General features: G+C 41.3%; 1 long non-coding RNA gene across 2 annotated transcripts in view; it reads right to left on the bottom strand.

Moving 5' to 3' along the window:
- Window positions 1–24179, bottom strand: part of LOC111869710 — a 185263-nt gene that overhangs the window by 134351 nt on the left and 26733 nt on the right. For both annotated transcript variants that reach the window (XR_002843707.2, XR_004513582.1), the window contains exon 2: window positions 7730–7885. This is a non-coding gene — a long non-coding RNA (uncharacterized LOC111869710). The remainder of the gene's footprint in view (window positions 1–7729; window positions 7886–24179) is intronic.

Below are 24179 nucleotides of genomic sequence, written 5' to 3'. Positions count from 1 at the left end.
TTCATGGCGTAGTGCTTAATTACTTAAACATGCGGACAACTTTGCCCTTTAAACACATCATTCAAACCTGTGCCAAAGTTAAAATATTGTAACGTGTTTCCGTTACTGAAGACGCCGTAGAGATGGTTAATTGGTTTATTTGACAATCTCTAAATAACGGCTACAATTAATTATCACAATATTACGGGTTTCCACACTTTACAAACCCTAGAACAAAATCTCTTAACACTCTCTTCGAGAGTCTTCACGTACTAATAATGCGGGAGCTATACAAGTCTCCCTGAATTACACACTCCAGATATGACTGGTTATCACTGGTTATCGCACACGCGGCTGTTGTCTTTCAACTGACTCGGCGACTGTTACTTTATAACTGACTGTGAATAGCCTTCGCTGCTTCTTATGTAGCCTCGATCGGACAGTTGTTGCCTGGTGCCTTGTTGCTAGCCACGCTGTCCGGAGTTGTTGACGGCTGCCTAGTAACCGCGATATCCCTCGGTGACGTCACCGCGTTGACTTGCGTTGCCTAGCGACCAGGATGCTAGGACTCGGCTAACATCGGCTCGCTTCGGCTTCGCTCGGCGCATCACGGCTGGCGGAGGGAGGGGCGTCATTCAGAGCTCAACATGTCACAATATTTTGGAACAGCAGGAACAAATCACAATTACATTGAAGAAGAGGTTAAGAGCACAGTACTCCTATATTAGGCGGAATGCTTGGTACCCTTCAGTTCCGGATTTTTAAAATGGTCTTCCCCTACCTAAAGGAACGTATAGAAGAAAAATGTATATTTGTGGCTCTACATCCCTTTTGCTGGACCTTTGCCGTTTTATAAATTTACTGATCTTTTACGCTGTCGTTAGGACTCCTTGGACGGGGATCAGCCAGTCGCAAAGCCGCTACCTACACACAGAACAACACAAACACAGTATAAACGTAAATACACATCCATATTTCGAGTGGGATTCGAACCCACAATCCCAATGTTCGAGTGGGCGAAGACAGTTCATGCCTTACACCGTGCGGCCACTGTGATCGGCTTGTTTACATCTTCTCTATTAATGTACTGTCTCTCTAGTGCTTGCCTGTGATTGGCGTTTTGCTGTTGTCAAAATATTTAATGACCGAATTATTCTTAGTCTTGTTTTATCCTCGGAAAAGGCTGGATCTTGCTTGTTGACATTTTTCACTTTTTAAGGACCAATTACTTATTGCATAACATAATTTTTCCAGACCTTTTAGGTCTTGTTTCGTATACTTTGACATTGCTCCAGCGTCATTAGTAGTTCTTGTTGTATTTTGCTGCATCATCTATAGTAATTCCATAGATTGTTTCCTTTCCAGTGTTTGAATGTGACTGGCTTTCTTGCTGCTGTCAGAAAACTTATTTAATGATTCGACTTATCATTCTGACATAAACACCGCCACAGTCGGCTTCGTCGCCTTTACTGTTAGTAACAATGAGATGTGCTGTCTAAAAGCTGGAATATCGAAGTCGAAGCAAACGTCCACTGCCAGCCAACAGCTGGGTATACACTTTTCCCGCAACGTCAGCCACTGTTAGGTAACGATTAGCTACACAAGATCCGAGGGTACACTGTTAACAAATACAAGGCTACAGATATAGTAACAATGGTAATTCCAATGGTTTCTCACATAATACGATCTCAAAAGTAGAATAGAAACCTTCGAACCGGCATCTGTTATCACGGCCGCCCAACAGTTACAACCAGGAGTAAGCCGTGTGGAGGCGGGGTCGAATACCTCCACCGTGATCCTGCGAGTAGCAGGTGGCGACGAAAAGGGAAGTCTCGAATCAGAGACAGTAAAATATGGTAAGGAGTTCCATGGAACTCGGGCCCGAGAGCGACTGCTCTGACGAGGACCAGCAGCAATTCTAAATGGCAGATCCGTCCTCTCGTCAGAAAGAGCGGTCCACATTAACAAAGCCGCAGCAGTCTTGACAGTAATAAAAATCTGCTCGTAAGCCCGATTGGTGCTTTATGCCAAGATAAACTGGCGGACTGACCGTCGGTCGTAACATAAGACTCAGACTCAAACTCGGTTGAGCGCTCAGACACAGAAGTCAGAAGTGAAGACTTTATTTTATGTGGTGCAGTCACAGTAACGTTTAGAGTGTTATCAGTTATCACTGTTCGTAGTTACGAATTGTTATATGTGTAGTTACAGCAAGATGGCGAGTGTTAAAATTAGTTGTAGCTCCGTCTGGTGAAGATCCAATAAATCGATTTACCGAGCCAAACCAGCGTCTAAAGTCACGGGGCGACGTGCCATTATTATTATTATTATTATTATTATTATGGGGACACGTGGTAGCGTAGTTGGTTGAGGCACCATGCTACAAGCCGGATGGTCGCGGGTTCGATTACCAATAACGTCACAGGATTTTTCCATTTAGCTAATCCTTCCAACCGCATTATGGTCCTGTGGTCGCCTCAGCCTCTAACAGAAATGAGTACCAGGAATCTTCCTGGGGGTAACGGGCTGCCGCGAGTAAGGATGACAACCTCACAGCCATCTGTCAGACGATTCTATAGAAAATGTGAGAACCTCGTCGTCTCACAATCCTATGGGCCTCCACGGCCTGTTACAAGGATAGCTGTACCTCTCTCATTATTATTATTATTATCAGCAGCAACATTCTGAAAATTGAAAATATTTGTGACAAAAAAGACACCTTCTTCGCTACGACCACCGTGATAAGAACTGTATGTGTTTATGTGCAATTATGCTATTATTTCTTCTGAACAGTACAATCAATGTCAAAACTTTGAAGACCACAATCGAAACAATAAGCAACAATATGCAGGGGTTTCACTCGGGTCTTACATCCCAGAAGACAGAACACTCCCGTAGCCACATCTATGAGGATATCAAACACAACAAGATATTTCCTGTTCTCAGGAAACCTTAAAGTTTCTTATCCAATGTACACCGGAGTCTCTTTCTCCAATGGAAAATTAGCCTGGACGTGAAGGTGACCAGCTCCATCTAGTTGTAGAGGTCAAGAATGATGAAGCTATACCTCCATTCCCCATACGTCTTCATGGAGTGATGCTTAATAAGTTAAGCAAAGGGACAAATGTACTTTACTTGATATACAAACTCCCATCGCGGCGGCCCGAGTTCGATCCCGGTTCTGGTCAAATGGGATTTGTGGTGGACAAAGTGGCGCTGGGGCAGGTTTTCTCCGAGTACTTCGGCTTCCCCTGCCAATCTTCATTCCACCAATTGCTCCACAATCACCCTCACCTATCATCTGGGGCTGGTACAATAGGCCAGAAGGGGCCGCAGTAGAAGGGACTCAGTCCCACCTCACTAGCAATATTAAAAAAAGTAATGTACACGCACGCAAACACACACACATGTACGTATACTGACTATTCATAATATTCGCGGGCTTGTTACTCTTCCACTTAAAGCTACGAACAAACAGATTCTGTGCTAAACTCTCACTTTTGTCGCATGAGCAATCACATTCCGTTTGACAACTGCATGAATAGGATATATAGCACAGAACACAGGATGCGAACAAAACACTTTGTTTGAATAGACAGCTTTGGTTTAAATTAATCTCGAAATATTTAACTCGTGCCATTGTAACAAAGCTGTAACATATTTTTATCTGTACGCCACTAGTGATATTGTAAAGAACAAATAAGTGGACAGCAGAACATCAACAAAAAAGCATTACAAACTGTTCTTTTATTTTGGGGTTTTATAAAAGGTAAACCAATATATATTGTCACTTGTTGCAGTGACTAAGACGCGGGTTTGGATTGGTAATTGGATTTATTGGATACTTATAGGTCATAACTACAAATAATTATAACACTCTTGCTCATTTACACAATTTACAATTACTCCACACAAATATTCTCAGTCTACCTGCACTAGTCCTCACGGATTTATAAGACAGGAACTATAGAAGTCTCACTGAATCACAATATCCTAATATCACTGTGCTACAGCACACATAAAGTCTTCAAATCACACGTTAAATCTTCAGAGGCTGACTTCTTATACTCTTCTTCAACTACGAAATTTCCGTGGCTATTTTCAACCGAGAACTGACTCGTCGTCTTTGAACCGAACGAATTATTTCACTTATATAGTCGAGGAACGGACATGCATCATAGGAAACACGTGTCACGTGACCACCATCCACCGCTGCGTGACGTCACTGCGGACACGGAAAAAAACAGCCTCCTCTATAGTGTGTCGGACCGTGTTTACAGAGCTGGCAACGCATTGATCCAATTCGTTAAGGTGTTAAACAAAAAGCAGACGATCTCTGCGCTTTAAAAGTACTCGTAGAATAGGCTAAGTTAGTTCTCCTGAAAGTCAGACAGACCTTAGATTTATTGACAGAAAATATCTTGGAGTAATAACATTACCACAAGCATATTCTGTAGCCTTGGATAGTCGGTTTTACTACGTCGCATTTAGCCCTAGCCAGTTCTGTGAAATGCAGGGTGGGATGGAACTGAGCCCCTTTCCATTACACCGTCTAATGGGACTCTTGTGTCAGTCGCAATAAAAAGGTGAGTAAGTGTGTGAGAGAAAGGAAAAATTCTCAAAACAGAAGTTCTGAGTAGAACTTATAAAACCTGCTTCTCAATTCGATGTTCCCTGTCCTCTACGTATTATGCTGTTCATTTCTTATTTGGGTAATGCAAATTCGTAATTCAAAAATAGATATAATTTTGGTGAAAAATACCGTCCAGGACTCGTGTGCTGGTAGTCGTAGGATTGAACCATAATGCAGTTAAATTACTTTACTCTTTACGACTCTAAATAAGCCATTTTTCCATTTTTTATCTTTACTGTTTCAGTATTATTAATTACAATTACTGTAAATGTATATATTTTATTTTTCTCACAATTTAGTTATAGCTTTGATGTGCGGTAATGGAATAATTATTATCATTACCAAATTATATAAATTGTTTTTTGTACTTTGTTTTGTGTGCTCTGTATTTTTTCTTTACTTTTGCTCGCTTTGTAATTGGCCTTTGGGCTGTTAAATTTACACGTAAATAAATAAATAAGAACTGAAATGAAATACAAGATGTCTACAAAAGGTCTGACACATTTTGATCTTTAATAATTCGGAAAAGAACAAAGATATAAATAAACTGGTTACAATGTTGGATTGAGAAACTCAAAAAGTTTTGTGTCTATTGTTAATAAAGTTGTACATGTGCTCCATTTGTTGTACATAAAATATCCAGACGATATTCGATTTCTTGCCACGTTCGGGCAAGCATACCGGCATCCACAGTGGTTATTGCGTCTCTTACTCTGGTTTTTAATAGATCGATGTCTCTCACCTGCGTCTTATAAAAAATGTCTTTGATATATCCCCAGAGGAAAAAGTCCAGTGGGGTTATGTCAGGTGATCTTGGGGGCCAAGAAATTGGAGCACCTCCTCCAATCCATCTTCCTGGAACATGTCTGTCCAAAGCATCACGAACTATAGTGCTCAAATGAGGTGGCGCACCGTCTTGTTGGAAAATGATTTCGGGCTGAAGCGCTTCAATTTGCGGGAATACAAATTTCTGCAACATGTCTAGGTAAATGACTGATGTGACTGTCTTTTCCGCGAAAAAGAAAGACCCAATGACTCGATCATGCATAAGAGCACACTACACATTCACTTTTTGGGAGTCTCTTGCCATTTCACGGTATTCATGAGGGCTCTCTGATCTCCAAATGCGTACGTTATGGCGATTGAATGTTCTAGAAATGTGGAAGCAAGCTTCAACAGAGAACAATATGGTTGTAATTAATCTTTCATGAACCTCTATTCTTCGTAACATATCTGTTGCAAAATCCGTTCTCGTACTCTTACCAGAGTAAGAGACGCAATAACCACTGTGGATGTAGGTATGCTTGCCCGAACCTGGCAAGAAATCGAATATCGTCTCGATATTTTACGTGCAACAAATGGAGCATATGTACAACTTTATTAACAATAGACACAAAACTTGTTGAGTTTCTCAATCCAACAATGTAACCAGTTTATTTCTATCTTCATTATTTTCCAAATTATTAAAGATCAAAATGTGTCAGACCTTTTGTAGACACCCTGTATTATTGTCATTATTTTATTTTCATAAAAAACTTCTTATTAAAATACAGGCTTATTATACGTTGCATTTTTCGATGTAACAGAAATATCGTTATTTTGTCATGTTTGTAACAGATAAACTATACCGTCACGTGATTGAGTATGACAATATACGGGGTTTGGATTGATAATTGGATTTACTGAACACTTCCAGACCGTAAACACAAGTAATTATAACGCTCTCGCTAACTCATGCACTCATCTTCTCAGTACAGTCCATACTAAGTCTTCTCAATTTGTTTTCGCTAGCCGTTTACTGGCAACGTATCATAACAATGTTTTCTGCTTACGTCCTTACTGACTGGCGAATGTCCCAAAACTGACTCATTGCTTCAACTGACTAACTCACAGTCTGGCGGCCATCTCACACCAGCTTTCTACCCTTCTATTCACTGGTGGACTGCAGCTCTCAGCTTGTCTCGCTTATAACATCTCAGCACGGACCGTACAGAAAGTATCTTCCTCAATACTGTAGTTCAATCGTTTCCATGGGAAAATGTTTATTTCCGAAGCCGTTACTTAGTAACGGCTCTTGTGTATTTGCTTATCTGACGGTCGTTGCCCAGCAATGGGTCTACATGCTACAATACATACAAATTCGTACAGAATTTGTAGTTATTTTTATAATCCATCTCCGTAACAAATTTTATATTATTACGTATTTAGGGGTGTGTGATTATACATGGGGTATGGATTGCGTACTGGATTTAATGACCACTCCTCTATACCACTCGGAGTTACACTTCACAGATCACTGACACACACAGACCAGTGTTCTTAGTCTGTTAGTCTCCACTAGCCGCTTCCTGGCAAAGGGTTTAACACAGTGGAGATTCTTCAGCCTCCACCGCTCAGGTTCTCTTGCCACAGCCAACACTGCAGAACTCTTGTCAACTGACAACTCAAGTAACTGGGTCGCAGGCTGGCGGCCATTTCACACCAACCTCCTAGCCTTCTCTTCACAGGCTGACTTTCAGCTGAACTGACAACTGAACTATCTGACACAACAACCAGCTACAGCACGTCACTTCATTCAACAGAACTGCAGACAATTGACTGCAGCTCGGCCGGCGTCTTCGTTGTATAATCTCGGGACGAGCCCAACAGAAAACAGCGCCTCCAACAATCTTTGTATTGTTCTCATGATTGTTACCTAGCGATAGACTGGAAAACATTTTCCGCAAGAGCGTGTTTACCGACTGTTACCAAGCAACGCATAATTATTCTCTTACTTATCGCCATTAAACATGAAATTGAATGCATATTTAGCCCAACCACCCTGCCGTTAATTTATATTATTAAAGAATGGCATTAACAAATCTTCCTTGCTCAAAACAACACGAAGTTTTAGGGCCCTTCAAAAAAAGAACTCAACAGTCCATAAGGCTGCTATATTTTTATTTTCTGTGGTAGAGCAATACTCTTAAATAAGAAGGTGAACTGAACTTCAGTGGTAGGAGGTTCATGACATTGTGACTGCACACGCATGCATGATGACAACACAAGCTCTCTTTATAGAAGTGAGAAAAGTAGGAATAAACTTGTACTGAATGCCGTATCCTTGAGACCACTCACCCATCCATGCGTAAGCAGAACAAATTCTCAGTAGAGTGTTCCCTTGGGAACTGAATGAAGGTTCTGCGACAACGTACCAACTGTCTCGAAACGCGAACCGCTGGGCGAGGGTATGCCTTTTAAGTTCGCCATGGCGCAGGTCAGCACTTCATAGAACTGCAAATACAAGACCAAGATACTAGTAATTATTTCCAAGCTACTAACGAGATACATCGTTTTAAAAACGATGTTTTTTTCCCTGTAATCTTTGATATTATCAGTGAAAATAAACCACCCATTCATCTCGTGAAGTTTTGAGTTGACCAGATGCAACATACCGCTAAGTTAATTTGTCACTTACCTACAAAATGTAAAACAAACAACTACCCAAAGACCGCATGATTGATACAAGGGTTGACATTGGCATTGCCTTCCCTGTATCATGACGGTGGTTGAAGGCTGGCCTGGACTTTCCCTCATGTCTTCTAAAGATCCACCTCCTTCACAGTGGAAGCCGGGATATCTCAGTCGGTACAGCGACTGACTACGGGTTGGACGACCGAGAGGTCGGAGTTCGGTTCGCGCTAGGATATTTTCTCTTTTCACGACGTCCAAACGGGCTTTGGGGCCCACCTAGCCTCCTACCCAATGGATATCGGGGGCTCTTTCCCCGCGGATAAAGAAGCTTGGGCGTGAAGCTGACCACTCATCTCCAAGTAGTGCCGAGGTCAAGACAGTGTGGCTCAATACATCCACTCCCCCATACGCCTTCATGGCACAGTTCTTAATTAGTTAAGCACAGGAACACCTTTACCTTTTACCTTCTTGCTTCCTTTACAGGAACACAGTTTTTCCACCGCCCTAGGAAGTTGCTGATGCCACTAGCATTAAGGGATGCATCCCGGCTCTGTAGTCAGTTCAGGACACCGGTTCGAGTTCGTTGTCAGCTTCAAATTTCTCTCCTTCGCGGCCCAAACAAGCGGGAATCACTGGGGGCTAAGTCAGGGCTGTGAGCAGAGTCCATGCTGAAGTTCTTCACATTAAAGTAGGAATTGGTTTTTATCTGAATGTTCAGTACGTTGTAATTTCCTCAATACACGGCGCTAAGAATACTGGGAACGTTTTTAACAAGGATATGTAAACTCCTCGTTATGTAATTGCACGCATTTCTCCAATAAACAGTTACATTTGTCCTACGTCCCCTATCTGACCTCGCCCTTAGTTTTATAAAACTTAAAATTTATGTTCATGTTAACCAACTAACTAACTTACGTCATGGAACTGAGCCCTTCGTGAGGAACCACCAGATTTGCAGCTACTCAAGTACTTCCCAGAATTTTACGGTACCCGAAGTTTCATTATCGTGTTCAAAATAGCCCTCTACTGGTCCCTACCCTGAGCCAGATCAATCCAGTCCACACAACCCTATACTGTCTATGATACATTTTAATATTATCCAACCAGCTATGTCTTCGTCGTCCTAGTGGTCTCTTTCATTCCGAATTTCCCACCAATATGCTATATGTATTCCTCTTCTCCCCTATTCGTGTTACATGCCCTGCCCATCTCATCCTCTTTGACTTCATCATGAGGTAAAAATGGAAAATATATCTGTTGTGTTAAATTACAGCTATAAATTCTTATAGGAAAGTATACTAAGCGCACTGAAGAAAATTTTAATTAAAATGTGACCACAAAAACAAGTTTTGATCCTGAACTTAATGATTATATCTCAAAGAAATTTCATGTTGTTGCGTATAGAATTCATGAACGAGTCGGAACCTCGGTAAAGTAAAGGTAAAGCTATCCCTGTGCCAGGCCGCGAAGGCCCATAGGGTTGTGAGACGTTGAGGGTCCCACATTATCTAGACAATCGGCTCAAAGATGGAGGTAAGGTTGTCAGCCTTACGCGCCTGCCGCGCTTTATTCCCCAGGAAAATTATTTAATTAATTCCTGGTACTCATTTCTGTTAGAGGCTGGGTCGACCCCAGGGTCATAGTGCGGCTGGAAGGATTAGGTCAATTGAAACAAATCCAATGACCTCATCGGGACGTGAACCCGCGACCTCCCGGCTTGTAGCATAGCGACTCAACCAAGTACGCTACCGCGTGCCTCGGTATGTAAGTTATCTTTTGTTCATGAAGTGTTGTTAGTTCCATGCTTTTAATTGCAAATTTTGTTAAGATGAATTAGAAACAGCCAGTACTCAACGCAGAAGCAAAAAATATAACAATACTGTGCATTGTTAGCTCTGACATATTTTCACCGACAACGCCATCAATATTGTCATTAATAACGCGCTTGTCATAGAGGAATATTCTACAGGATACATAACATTCCTGATTGAGATTCGATGTCATGAAATTTAGGCCCCTTGATTAATAAGCTTTAAAGTATAGCATAACTAAACAACTCCATGGAGCTGAGCCTTTCTTGAGAAGCCACCAGTTGTGTAGCTATTTAAGAATTTCCCAACATTTTATGGAACCCGAAGATTCATTACCGTGTTCACAAGAGCCCTCCACTATTCCCTATTTTGGGCCAGTTCAATCCAGTCCATGTCATCCGATCCTGTATCTCTAAGATCCATTTTAATATTTATCCACCTACGCCTTGGTCTCCCCAGTGGTCATTTTCCTTCTGGCTTACCTACCAATATCCTATATTCATTCCTCTTTTCCCTCATTTTATTTGAAATCGACAAACTACTTTTGATCAGCGCTATAGGCTAATAATAAAAAGGAAAAATAAAGGTAAAGAAATCATTGAAACGGGCCGCGGAGGCCCATAGGGTTGCGGGACGTCGAGGCTCCCATATCTTCTAGACAATCAGGTCACAGATGGCGGCTGGCCTTTACACCCAAGAAGATTCCTCGTACTCATTTATGTTAGAGGCTGAGTCGACCCCTGGCGCATAGTGCGGCTGGAAGGATTGGGTCAATTGAAAATTAGAGGCCTAGTTAGTTAGTTATTGGAGAGGGTGGCTTTCCCCATGCACTGAGACCTGTATTGGTCCATTGTGCTTCCCTCTATGATTTCTACCAGTCTCTATACCCTACCGGTACTGGTACCGACATTGGTCTCTCCCAGCCAGCGAGACCGGCTCTACTAGCTGAGAGGTATCTATAATGCTTCCCCCATTTATCAGAGGTATTAGAGACTGCTGTTGGGCGGGAAACGTCCGTTAATTTGGCTCAGTGACCTCCTTTGGAGATATGAGGTTCTTTTACGTGCCGTAAAGCTACGACACGGGACCCACGGCTTAAAGTCCCTCCCGGAAGACTTGTTCCCTGAATTTTTCCGCCCTTAAAAATTCGACGACCTCCGCCGGGTATTTGAACCCGCGTACTACGAGTCATGAGGTGGGAACGTTACCTCTAGACTACGGAGGCCGCTAAATTAGAGGCCTATATTAACTGGGAATAGAAAGTATTCAAAAGTATACAAATCCAAAGGGTTCCTTTTAAATGCCAAATATGCCTTACATTTTCCGCTATTCCTTTCTGATGTTGTGTCTCTTCCTTAGTCTTCCTGTACTTCTGTAATTTGACGGGGACGGTCCCTTGAGGAAATCTATAATCTTCCATTTACCGTGCAACCACTTTTTCATAGTCACGAATCCGTTCTTCTATGGAAGGCATACTAATGTTCTATATTGATCGTGCGATGAGAAAAGGAGAACTAGGGAACATTTCTTCTTCATGTTCAGGAGTTTTAAAGTTCGAATCTCGAAGAGTAGACCTGAGATCCAAAGAGTTCTCTGGTTGTCCTCAACTCCTCCAATCAAACAACGGAATTTTCCTGCTGGTTCCTTCCAAACGCTTTCCTACTTCTAACAGTCACTCTCCCATTGGAAGTTATGCTACATAATCCCTTCAGTTGGTTGTGTGTAGTTAAATAACCACAGAATAACCTAACAAAGTATTTCATTATATTATGCGAAATATAATGTTTTAAATACTCATGAGCTTTCCGACTAGGGGCTTGTATAGAATTTCCACTTCTACGGGTGTGACCCGAAGATTCTGGTCTGAAATGTGTTATCCTTGGGATCATCATCAGTAATCTGTGAGACGACAGGTCCAGAGTCTCTTCCAAAACAGTTCCTCCACTTAATGCGATCTTGAGCTTTCTCCTTCAAATGACAGTATCCTCTTCTGTCCCCAAGGTCATCCAGAATCTTCTTACTTCTTCTTCCTCGTCTTATTGTCACTTCTATCCGCCCCTCTATCTTCCCTTTAATAATTTCCTTTAGAAGCTTACTTCTGCGTAAAACATGACCAATCCACTTAGCCTTCCGTTTTCTTATTTCGTGTAAGATATTCCTCTGCTCACTGACTCTAATTAACACTTCTTCATTTCTCACATAATCGGTCCAACTGATCTTCTCCATCCTTCTCCAACACCACATTTCGAAACTTTCCAGATGTTTCCGATCTACTGCCATAAGTGTCCATGTTTCAGCATTTCACTAGTTTCTTCCTCAATTTTAAGTCCAATTTGCTGGTAAAAAGATTCTTCTTCTTGCTAAATGCAGCTTTTGCCATGGCAATCCTAGATTTAATTTCACTAGTAAACCTTGCATCATCTGTTAACAAGCTACCGAAATATTTAAAACATTTCACATTCTCCAGTTGTTTTTGGTCTGTCTTTATTGTGACTGGGGTTAGTTGTCTCGAAATTTTCATTACTTTTGTTTTTTCCATATTCATTTCCATGCCATAGCACCTTCCAATTTCGATCAGTCTTTGGGATACGGGATAATAAATGTTCCTCCGGCTCAACTCATTAAATAAGAAAGGCGACTCCTTTCCAACTGCCTCTTTTCTTCACAGGTTCCAATAGAGAAATGATTTGGTCGCCCCGGTCCTCTTCCTTTTAACTCCTCGGCACGTACCACTGCAGAAATCACAGCTCTTCTATTTTTGTTGTTCAGCTGTTGCTGCAAAGGTGTAATTACCGCGCCGTTGCGTAGCATCGGTCGCGGCGCGGACCACAAAATAAAATACCACTTCCAATAGTTCTCTTGTTGTTGCATATTGATTCGTTGCCGCGGGAAACTGTTTGCGATCGCTACCTAGTAACGGGTCTACAAACTACTATATATGTTATTTTGGTCAGGAAAACCGCTCAGAGGCACAGGTATATGTGGAAAGAAAACATTATAAAGGAACATATCAGTTAAATAAATACAATACCGTGTCTAACTATTCCTGAGAGACGAGAAGATTTCATTCGATTGTAGAGATTCGTGAAACACAAATGTGTGATCACAAAATTTTGCAGCGCAAATACGTTCTAGGTTAGAAAGTTAGGCGTGATTACTTATATTTTACATAAGGAAAATAATTAAAGTAAACAGTGTAACGAGTCATTTCGACGTTTTCCTGATCGTTCTGTGATTCTCCTCGTCATACACTTCAGTAATAACATATGGATCTCGCGATCGAACCCTGGGGCCTTGAGAGGTTGCTGATTACTCTTTCTGTCCACTGGCAGCTACCCGGTTTCTGAGATAATCGACATGCAAATTAGCCGCTGTGTGAAACTGCGAACAACGAACCGTTGTACATGTCTATAGGGGACAGATTTTGTACCGTAACCGAGAACGATAGAATGAACTTACTTTATGTCACACGCAAATAATACAGCGCTCCAGTATCAGGAGTATTTCAAATTGGCAATACTGAAACACGCCTCACATATAACCAACAGTGGAAAGTTATTCTAAATAAGCCCTATATTGTGTGTAGCCTATGAACATTGTTAGTTTTACAATTAATTGTAAATATTTTGACATGGTCGCGGTGAAAGGGCCAAGAAGGCCCACCCCTTATACATTCATTCAAATATTTTGACATTGTCTAGGTAAACAGTTAAAAATAACCGGTCCTTTACAACGCAACGGCCTCCACAACAATCAAAGATAACGTTGGAAACGATGTTCTCTATAAAGTCCATGCTGAAGTTATATAAATAGAACAGGGCTATAAGTGAGTCAGAGGTAGCGAATACTACTAGAAATAGGGCATAATCTGCTGTACTGAGCCTGGATTGACAGAGGCCTTGTATATATTGTACACAGAAATAGGAATTAAGATCAAATTTGTAAATATACGTAAATACTGACAATGGACTTACTAATACGGACTGTGACATATGACAGATCTGACATTTCGTCAGATAGGGCGCCCCAAATGGACAGGACATTAACTTTCATATACGGAAAAAACAAAAAGAAAAAAAAAATGTGATCATGAGCCCCAGCCGGGGCTCGACACCAAGACAGAAAGACTGACTGATCGTCAGTCGCAATGTTACTTAAAGAAAAGTGAGCCAGAATGTAAGTTAAGAATGATCTGGTCTGCAAAGCCTGTACTGACAGAGAACTTGTGTGTAGTGCAAAAATAAGAATTGTCGATAACATGTTATGTTTGCGATACGTACACTTGATGAAAGGCCAATCATATTCATAAGAGATACGCTAATCTTCTCGTCAGAGAGGATGTTATGTAAGGACTATGACCACAAGTGTTCAGTTCAAAAGATCTCGCCATGATCCCTGGCTCCAAGACAAGCTGTAAACCGCCAGTCGTAAAGTAACTCTGACACTGGCTCTGACAGTTGGAGCCAGAAATGACTGTGCTGACGAAGCCGACAGAAATTTAACCGTCCGACCGACCGAGACTTGGGGCAGTAAGTTAGTGGTGAGACAATCGGCAACCAATATGGACGTGAGCACAGAAGCGGAGGAGTACATATTGTTCAGAGTCGTTCCCAGGCAACGACTGGCGAAAACGCACCACACTGAAAAGACTTAGCGTGTGTTGTAGTCATTTGTAAAATGTGGAGATTCGCGATAGATTTATAATCACTTGTAGTTACGAGTTGAAAGAATTAAATAATTCCTATTACCAATCCAAACCACGCGTCTAGTCACTAACGCGTGACAATATTACTATAAATGAAAGTTAATTTCCACAACCAAATTTCTGGCCTATAAATATATTTCTAAATTTAAAACACCAGATTCAGAAAGATCTGAGAGAATGGTTATCTTCAGGACCAATGTTTCCCAGAGTATGGGTACATGAATTTTTTTCCGGAGGCACATTCAAAATGACCCATTAACAAGTAATGCCATCCCTGTAACAGGCCATGGAGGCCCATAGGATTTGCTAGATGTTGAGGATCCCATATTCTCTAGATAATCCGTTCACAGATGGCGGTCAGGTTGTCAGCCTTATGCGCCGGCCGCTCTTTACCCCCCCCCCAAGAAATTTCTTGGTATTCATTCCTGTTAGTGGCTGAGTCGAACCCAAGGCCATAATGTGGCTGGAAGGATTAGGTCAATTGAAAATATCCACCTCATCGGAACTCGAACCCGCGACCTTCTGGCTTGTAGCTTCTAAAAGGCCACATTACATTACAAACACAATTTAAACAGAAAAAGTACTACATGCATCTCAGTACGGTTTATCCGTAATTATTTTATTGAAACTGCTAAATCACACTTGAAGGTCATAGTGTGGGATGAGAGGCTTCAGACTCTTCCATTCGTGTCAAGAACCCTCTGGGTAAAAGGGATTTGAAGCAGCTGCTCTAAAATATCAGAAATTGAAAAGAGATTATAAAAGAAAAATTGTATTAATTTTTCCAAAACTATGGGATATGTGACATATAAAATATTTAATTTGCAAACTTAACTACAGCGTTGTTGAAACATATGAGAGGATATTACTTGGAAAATTACACAGAAAGAACGCATATCGGACATGTGTGGGATTCAAACGAATTCACAACTATGAGCCGTACATGCAGCATACGTGCCGTATTATTCAGACAGGATCTCTAACAGATGCGTTTCACATGCCTGTATTTGAAATGTCTACTTTAGTATTTTATCGCCATGAATTGTACGTAAACAGGTATAAAGATAATGTGTTGTCACGTGTATTAGTGATTTTCAGACAGAGTTTGGGTTGACGAACTGATTTATTGTATACTCACAAGTCTTAAGCTCTTGTAATTATAACACCCTGAGGATTAGAGCAGTTATAACTCACGTCAGCTTACTAGTCCATCCTCACCACTCAGTCCTCTGGAACTCTCTATATCTGGATTCTGTATCTCGGCGAATCGGAGGTTGAACACCAGGTACAATTGTTCACTCCGCTCCTATTTGCCGTTACCATAAAAATTTGTTTCAACTTGCCGTTTTAACGGAAACTTAGTGTTCATTTAGTCGTTGCTTATTAACGGATTGTTCCAGCTGGTCGTCTCGGAAAAGTGTTTCAACAAGCCGTTGCCTAGCAATGACCGTCTTCTGTGACTTCACTATTCCGGCTTTCAGGCATAATGTCACAGTATAATTCTGCAAATTTGTCTGGTATGTGACGCAAATTGCCGGTCACGGTAGCCGAGCGGTCTAAGGCGTGCACTGTCTTCGCTCGCTCGGAAGCCGGAATCGTGGGTTCGAATCCCACTCAGGGCATGGATGTTTAGTTTGTGTGTATGCGTTTTTCTGTGTTTGTGTGCAGGTAGAGGCCTTGCGACGAGCCGATCACCCGCTCTAGGAGTCCTACCGAATGTGTAAGATCTAGAAAAAACCGAAGTGAACGGAGAAGTTCATGGAGGTAGGCCTAGGCACACTGGGGCTGTAGTGCCAAGGGGAAAAAATGTGACGCAAAATACTCAACAAGTACGTATATTGGTCATTTTAAATTTATTGAAGAAAAGTGTGAAAACGGCACAAGTTGATAAAATTTTCTCGAGCTCTTAGCCCTATAACTTGGCTAAATATTACGAAAGTTTCAGGGACCATCTCTGTCCATATCATCAGTCGGTAAATTTTAATCAGCTTCTGCAGCTGATAGCCCGAAAAGATTTTACCACATTTTGTCGCTGTCAAGGTTCCAGATATTACATTAGTTGTACAATGTCGAAATTAAATTTATATTACAAATTATTGGGTAAAATAATTAGAGGAATGTAGAAAAAACGGCCGAATCCGATTTTAATTAAAAGTACTGGAATTTAGCTTGAGGAACTGAGAAAAAAAAAACAGCCACAAGAACCGGTATTTTGGATAAGATTCGAAACGGGAGTACAAAAGTGCAGTGGTAATAACTACGCCAAGAAAATATTTATTAAAATATTTCTTGAAAAGTGTTCAGTACCTTGGTCAAATCTCTTCTGGGATGAAGTAATACAATATGAATAAAATTCTGAATAGCCTACTTAACTTCCATACATACTATGATTCCTTTCAGATGTGGAGACGAAACTAATAATTATTTGTGTAAGTCGTCTAGAAAATTACTTTCAATCATTTCTTAGTGGTACATCTCTCTATGTCGAATTCTTTTAATATCCGTTCATCGATATTGAAGTTATTACATATGATTGAGTGGACAAAGCAAAGCCATTTTCTTAATTAAAACATTCAAAGGATCAGAGATAATTTTAATACGGCTTTATGAAACGTTACGTTACTCAACGTGGAGGCCAGTCCACTCCATATGAAGGACAATGTGGCAGTCCAGAATCTGTTTGTCCACATTGCGAACATAAACCACTTAAACAAATAAAGGAACGCAGAAAGAACGACAACTGTTCTCATGAATATGAATGAAAAAAATGTTTACTACTGAAGAAATTAAACAAAATTATAAAATTATTCCAAATTATTCCAAAATTTAAAATGCAAGGCAAAATTTTCCTTCTGCTTAACTAATTAAGCACTACGCCATGAAGGAGTATGGGGTAGTGGATATATAGATCCATGCATTCTTGATGTCGGCAATAGTTAGAGGTGAGTGGTCAGATTCACGTCCCGGCCGCTTTGCTCATGGAGATGAGTCCCTGGTACCCACTGGACAGAGGGCTGGGTGGAACCCAGAACTGCTCTGGACGACGTGGATAAATTTTTTACCCCTACCGGGAATCGACTTCCGATCCCTCGGTCGTCAAGCCCGTCATCAGAATTGATGTATCTCGCTTCAGATAGCTGACATGTACTTGTTATGCTTGTTCACTTAAATCATAATAATTTTAAGTATGACACTTCAAATAATACTCGTACAGAAAAGGCTGATGCGAGTAGCCGCGCAGTCTAAGGCAAGAATTGTCTTCGCCCGTTCGAACACTGCGATCTTGGGTTCGAATCCCATTCAAGGCATGGATGTCTGTGTTTATTATGTGTTTGTGTTAGGCAGCGGCCTTGCGAAGCGCTGATTCCCCATCCAAGGGATTCTACCAACTGTCTTAGATTAAGAAACTGAAGTGAAACGAAGCGTTTCACGGATGCTCTACACTCCAAGTGGGAACAACAGGAATAGAATAAGAGGAAGAAGAAGAAGAAGAATGTACAGAAAAGAAGCAGGATTGTATGTCTAATAAGTCATCTAGTTAGTTAGTTGGTTAGGGAGTCATATATTCATTGGCGAGTTTAGAAATGCTGATCTTGCCTATGTGTTCGTACATGGCTTGTTATATACAAGTACGTGTATAACAGGAGTTTACACGAATGAGGCGTTTTTTCTCTCTAAAATGAACTTGGCTACTGAAAGAAGACGCAGGATGTTTACGCGAGAATTCAGGAGGTCACGAACCACGAACTGACATATAAACACACTTTTCCCAAGTCTTGTGATGACACAACACAACCTAAGGGTGTCCTGCGGTCCCTTTAAGATTAATTTACGATCCCCCACCCCCCTCCGCTCGTGAGAGAACAGTACGGCAATTCATACGGAACTACGTAACTGTACATCTAACATTTGCGACTCAAATTTCAACGAGATTTCCAATTCACATGTTAGGAAGTCGAAAGCCGAAGTCTTTTAATACAAGTACGTATCACCTCATGCTCAGTTCTCTGAACTTGTATGAGTCACGCCGTACTTTAAATTATCCGGAAAGTTTTGTTACCATGAAAACTAGTCTAAATATCCCTCGGAACCCTGCGTAATAATTTATATGCATGAAGTGAAACGTTAAATCCATATACAGATTAAATTATTGGGAATCATCCGTGTGGGTTTCGACGTAACAGATCAACCACTGATCAGATCTTCTGCCTTCGTCACGTACAGGAGAAAAACGTGGGAGTAAAATGAGCCAATGCCGGTCACGTTAGCCAAGCGGTCTAAGGCATGTACTGTCTTCGCTCGCTTGGAAACCGGGATCGTGGGTTCGAATTCCACTCAGGGCATGGATGTTTAGTTTGTTTGTGTGCGTTTTTCTGTGTTTGTGTACAGGTAGAGGCCTTGCGACGAGCTGATCACCCGCAAAATGAGTCCTACCGAATGTGTAAGATCTAGAAAAACCGAAGTGAACGGAGAAGTTCATGGAGGTAGGCCTAGGCCCACTGGGGCTGTAGTGCTAAGAAAAAGAAATGAGCCAATATATCAGCTATTCCTAGAATTGAAGAAAGCCTATGATTCAGATATGTGGGAAGTATTCTACAATATTCTCATAGAGTTTGGGGTACCCATGAACCTAGTTACGCTGATTAAGATGTGTTTAAAATAAATCCCACTGTCCTCACCACAGAAGGCGGACCGTATAAATCATGACGCACTTTTTTATGTAACACGGATCCTAAATTTCTCCCGTAACTGAGATCAAAACTTTTTTTTTCATAACGTACATAGCTTTGGGCAATGATTTGGTGAATATTGGAGGAAGCAAGTAGAAAGCAGATGTTTTATTAAAACCCCATTTTATCAAGCATTCAGCATTTCGTAAGGAAAGTGCGCCTTACTGACTCATAATTCCTTTGCAAGTGTCACGTTAATGGACTCAGAACCGCGCAGTCCACTAACCTAACGCAAGATATGAACATCATATTATTGGAAGCTGTCCTTTGAGGGCAAGATATAAAGTTATGGGGCCCCAGAACAATGGAAATTTGGAGATCCTTACAGTAACAAGACCGATCACAGTGGTCACGCAGTCTGAGATATGAATTGTCTTCACTCGCTCGAAAGCTGGGATCGTGGATTCGAATCCCACCCAAGGAATGGATGTTTAGTGTGTATGCGTTTATCCTGTTTGTGTTGTCCTATGTGTAGGTAGTGGCCTTTCAACGGGCTGATCACTCATCCAAGGTGTCCTACCATTTGTGTAAAAAAGATTAAGAAACTGAAGAAGAGGCCAGGACCCAACAAATGGCTGTAGAATCATTGATGAATGAATGAATCAGTAACAACAAATACAGATTAAGACGTTTGGTTTCTATTCCTTATACTGAGTAGGAATACAGATTAGCATTTCGTGACTTTAGAGAAAATAATATGTCAGTAATATCTGTGACACTATTTTTGTTTTTGGAGGCTCGAGGCTACCATCTCAGTTGCTTCTCCTTAAATACGTCCTTGCGCCATTTTGTTTCCTCATCCTCGAAATGACAAAGCGTTAGTGTGAATTTCTGAACCAGGATCTGCAATGCACAAGAATCCTTTTGCCTCATCTTCGGAGCCATGCGTCATGAAGGGGATAAGATCAAAAGGAAATATTCAGTGTCTAACGTAAATTTCAGTACTATAATCTCTCAGGATTTTATGAGGAAGAACACGTAAATTCTGATCTAAAATTAGACATTTCGCTTCCTGAGAAAAGAAAAGCTTAAAACAGTTGCCCCGTTAATCGATGCAACAACAGATTTCAGTCTGTTACACACAACAGGAATAATTCACGCAATTCTGCAGTAGCTGCCAGATTAAACGTATCCACGTGTTCTGTGCACGCGAACCTATAATCCACACTCGTCACTGAACATTCCCCTTTTTTGGTACAAAACTTACAACCAGATCAAGGCTGTAGAATTCATACAAGGAATTCAGGTGATGCTGTTACAAAATCGAAATGAGCAGAAGGATCTGAATAATGCAAAGCATATCACCCACGTGACTAATCTTCAGAAAGGACCTTCATCCTGCTGCATTTCAGTAAACCCTTCCGCACATTCAATCCAGAAAACAGGAAGCTCGGTTCAGATAGGTAGATTACATCACGTTTCCAAAAAGAGGTTACCACCCCACTCATTTAATACGAAATACCTTTTCTAACTTAAAATGTTTCGCATCACTCGATTTTATACAAACTGAATATGTCTTTTAAGATAATGTAGTTTAGACCATGGCCGATCACAGTGGCTGCGTGGTCTAACATATGAAATGTCTTCGCCCGCTCGAACGCTGGGATTGTGGGTTCGAATCCCACTCGAGGCATGGATCTCTGTGTGTGTTTATTATGTGTTTCTGTTGTCCTGTGCAGGTAGCGACCTTGCGACGGGCTGATCCCCAATCGAAGGAGTGCAACAGAATATCTAGGATTAAAGAACTAAAGCGAAATGAAGCTTTTAACAAATGCCCTGCCCTTCAAGTGGGAGCAACAAGAATAAAGGATGGACGGATTAGACCTTTGAACTGAGGCTGAATATGAAACTTCTGACCACAATCTCTCTCTCACTCGAAGAGAGCCGATACTCAGATTTCCACACACGAGGTTCAACGGAACTTTTATGCAGCTAATTATGGACCTTATATTCTAAAAAGTGAACGGATATGACGTTTGAGATCCTCACAGTGTTTATTATGAATATTATTATCGTCTGGCATGTGGCCCCGCGTAGTTCTGTAGATAGAATCAGAACTTCTCTTGCAAACTATAACATATAAAAAAAGTGAAGCTACCTCTGTAACAGGCCGTGAAGGCCCATAGGGTTGTGAGACGTTGAGGGTCCCCATTGTCTAGACAATCGGCTCAAAGATGGCGGTAAAGTTGTCAGCTTTACGCGCCGGTCGCCCTTTACTCCCAAGGAATGTTATTTAATTAATTCCTGGTGCTCATTTCTGTTAGAGGCTGAGTCGACTCCAGGCCCACATTGCGGCTGGAGGGATTAGGTCAACTGGAAAAAATCCAATGACCTCATCGGGGCTTAAACCCGCCACCTTCCAGCTTGTAGCATAGTCCCTCAACCAACTACGCTACAGCGTGCCCCCCACCACACACACACACACACACACACATATATAATTACATTTCGATGTTAAGGTAGCGTTCGTATTTTCATTCGAGGACTAATTTGTATACAATTTTATTTAATTTTGATTTTACATTTCATGCACATATTTTGTCTGTTTATGGTGTAGTGCAACTCCGAACAAAAGCGCATCGGATTATCAATACTTCACGTGATTTCAAGCTGACACACGCACACACATGAGACTGTGAACAATACTATCTTCTGAGACGTGACCCCAACCCCTGAAATCTGGCGGAAGTTTACAGACGTTTACTCTGAACCTACCGTTTCCATCTTCAAGGTTCAACTCTGACGAAACTGAAGTGTGGTGCAGACTCTCAATAAAAACCAAAAAAAAAAAAACTAAACTCCGTGGCTTGAGTCGGCAAGCGAACTATACCGACCAAGAGACCGCCGCTTGTCGGCGAAGTTAGTTCCAATTTTGCGGACAGATGGTGTCGCGTGGTCAGCGCAACGAATCCTCACGGCCGTTAATCTCGGTTTTCTAGACCGGAGCGTGTATTTTCTTTAAATATCTCCTCAATTATTCCCACGAGGCTGAGCGGACCCCGTTCCAGACCCACTACGTCTCAGAAAATCTGGTAATGCCGGGAATAAAACCCGGGACCTCTAGATCTGTAGCCAGGAACTCAGACCACTAGACCACAGAGGCGGTCGTAGACTCTCAGTGCAAAATGTAATAAAAATTCATTCAACAATTTCGAAGATGAAACTCGTGGACACACACGATCTACCTGTCATTCCTCTATGTTATGCAAGTATGAAAATAACGTATAAAGACATATACGATTGCTTTTATCTGGCTCGAAAGAATATTTTTGATACGGTGACCAGTTTCCGTTTACATAAAGTAGCTACTTAACTTGTTGAGAAGTTTGTTCGTAGGAAGGGCTACATGCAGACCGGGATAGAACATTTTTCCCGTTTGTCGCGTTTCTTGTGACCTTTTGCTCTCAAAAGCTCTCTGTATTGATAAGAAGTCTCAACTCTTAAAGTTGATTTTCCTTTAGCATGTCGGATTTCTTGCTACGGCGTTCACAAGGTGACAGTGGCGTCCTGCGTGTTGTTATGACTCTTCTACCTAGTAACAACTCCCTTGGGAGGCGTCAAGTAGAACTCTGTTAGTCGCGTACGGCTGTTCAGCTGAATGGTCTGATTTCACGGTATCTCCAACTAACTTCTACAGGACACAACATCGCATACAGTCCTATACATGTTACGCAGAACCGCGAGAAGAGATACTTGTAACTGTACTTCATATCATAAGGCATAACTCTGATTCCATTTGACACTGATCCGTTTTACTATTATCTTCTAACTGGACACAAAGTGCGGAACTCCTCTGCATCAGTAAGGTCTTAAAGGTATGTCCTATTTGGATGGACTCTGGCCTCTAAATTATGCATGGTCAAATGTGCTATGCCTCGTGTGTGTGTGTGTGTGTGTGTGCGCGCGCAGTTTTGTGATATTCCCGCTGATAGTTTATGTTATGTTTGGTTTTGGGGCCAGTTTTGTCAATTGGGTGAAACTGAGTAGGCCTTCACCTGGGGATGGAGAGAGAGTTCAGTCACAGAAATGTTGTTTCTAATAATAAAACTAGGAAGATGACTAATTTCCAAAAAGTCAATAATTTTATCTTCTGCTTTGAGTTCGGAATGCCCAGGTTTGAAGTATCTACTTGGAGACCGAGCATTTCTCAGTTTCTCCGGGCAATTCTCCTGGAAAGTTCACCAAATTAGCACAATAGGAGTTTTCCACATCATTCCAAATTTATTATTTACTGATTATCGTATTACTCGAGCTACATAAAGTGATGTACTGAAAACGCCATTAAGTAGACAATACAAAACAAATAAATGCTCTTTCAAATAAAGTTTTCTCAATGAGCGAAACTACAGATTCTACTTATTTTATTTATAAATGACCGAAGCAAATAACTTCAATGAACATGTTCGTAGCTTTTTATACCTCGCATTTACGTGAAAAGTACTCCTATTCTGAGCAGTAACATCGGTCTGTGAGATGTAATTTTGGTTTGTATCTGTCAAACGCAGATGAAACCATAATTTTCCCAGAAAACCTCATTGTACACGGCTTAAAATAGAGCATTTGGGATCTATAACCCCTGTATAAAACACTTTCGATGTGGTGGTGTATATTTAAAGATAAAGGTTCCTATAACAGCAGTGACCGCATGGTTAAATATGCGCAATGTCTTCGGACGATAAAACACTTAATCGTGGGTTCTAATATATATATATATATATAGATCTTTTCCGACAAGTAGTGGGTCTGGAACGGGGTCCACTCAGCCTCGTGAGGATAACTGAGGAGCTATTTCAAGGAAATAGCAGCTCCGGTCTGGAAAACCGAAATGAACTGCCAAGGGGACTAATTGCACTGACCATATGACAGCC

Source organism: Cryptotermes secundus, unplaced genomic scaffold, assembly GCF_002891405.2.
Source record: "Cryptotermes secundus unplaced genomic scaffold, Csec_1.0 scaffold2057, whole genome shotgun sequence".
Classification (NCBI taxonomy): domain Eukaryota; kingdom Metazoa; phylum Arthropoda; class Insecta; order Blattodea; family Kalotermitidae; genus Cryptotermes; species Cryptotermes secundus.
This window is presented reverse-complemented; position numbering and strand designations above follow the sequence as displayed.